The sequence below is a fragment of the Lactuca saligna genome, chromosome 4, assembly GCF_052625555.1.
Source record: "Lactuca saligna cultivar CGN05327 chromosome 4, ASM5262555v1, whole genome shotgun sequence".
NCBI lineage: Eukaryota > Viridiplantae > Streptophyta > Magnoliopsida > Asterales > Asteraceae > Lactuca > Lactuca saligna.
Genome location: NC_136420.1, coordinates 111105484 through 111107047, shown reverse-complemented (window position 1 = coordinate 111107047; position 1564 = coordinate 111105484).

The following is a 1564-nucleotide window of genomic DNA, read 5'->3' as shown; positions in this document are numbered from 1 at the left end:
CCGAGACACACGAGGTGAGTCTTCTCACTATACTTTACCTTGAGTAGGTAACCAGAGTTATGTGATAGAGTAATCGTATGCTATGTATGTTATGTGTTGTACTGCATTACTTTATATGTTTGATGCTATGCATGTTTACAGAGTTAGAACCGGAAGGTTCACAGAGTTAGAACCTGAGGGTTCGCAGAGTTTGGGTGCACGGACCCACAGAGTTATAGCCTCGAGTGGCTAATATGTGTTATATGTAGTATTTTGGGAAACTCACTAAGCTTTGTGCTTACAGTGTTGATGTTATTTGTTTCAGGTGCTAGTGACGACCGTGGGAAGGCGCCGGCTTGATCCGTACACACACGTTTGGAGCTTGACATTTTGATCTTGGGATTTTGTAATATCTTGTTGAACAATTAAAAGGGGTTGTTTCTATGAATATTGATGGAATTATGCTTTTATAAAAATCAAAAATTTTGTTTGAAAAATCAGTGTTACAAATTGGTATCAGAGCCTTGGTTTGAGGGAATCGGGTACACCTTCGGGGGTATTTGAACTCAAACTGAGGAAATGAAGAGATATTTTCAAAATAAAAACCAAAATTTTCTAAGAGTAAAGGGTTTTCCAGGAAGAAACGTGTGTACGATCAGTCAGCGCCCGAACGGTGAATTCCCAAAATATCTTTTGTTATGTAATAACTATTATTGTGATGTGTGTGCATGCTAGAGTAGGCTAGGTATTGCTGATAGGGCTAGAGTGGCCTGTTTTGTGATGCCTTAGTTTAGGGAATGGTGAGCTGCTACGAGACGCTGAGAGTAATTAGGTAGCAGCTAGGGTTTTGTGTGAGATCTGTTCAGAGAGATTTAAGTATAATAGAGTACTTGGGGACTGGGATCCGAAGAGGACGATTTGGGGTGTGTACCGAGACGGTGCGGACAGTAGTATTGGGCCCGTACTACTAAAAGCACCGGAGCGGTACACAGTTCAAATAAGAATCTGGGGATGCCAAGAATCAAGGAGGGGTGGATTGTTGAATGTAAGGGTGTTCGAGTGAATTCTAATTATCACATGTTTATTTCAGAGGTTGATCATGGTGAGGACACGACACATGCCGGAGGATGCTGGATCTAGTGATGAGGACATTCGACAGATCATTCATGAGGAGGTGGCTGCGGTCATCAGAGCCGAGATACCAGAGATGTTCGGGTCCATTAAGACCGCTTTGATTGAGACGTTTGACGAGCGCTATGCCGCTCTTTCTGAGGCTGCGGTTGCAGCAGCTACCGCAGCGATTGCTGCGGCAAGACCCCAGGGAGGTGATGCGATGTTGTTCAGGGAGTTCAGCAACACCAAGCCACCAGAGTTTGATGGTACACAGGACCCGGTGGCAGCTATGAGGTGGATATCTGATATGGAGGGATGCTTCTTCACTGGCTCGTCCCCTGAGCATTTGAAGGTTCGGTTCGCGCTGAACCAGCTTCGCTTGGGAGCGAAGGACTGGTGGAAGTTTGTGACTGCGCATTTCACACCGACCGAGCTTGCGGCAGTGACCTAGGAGAGGTTCACTTCCATGTTC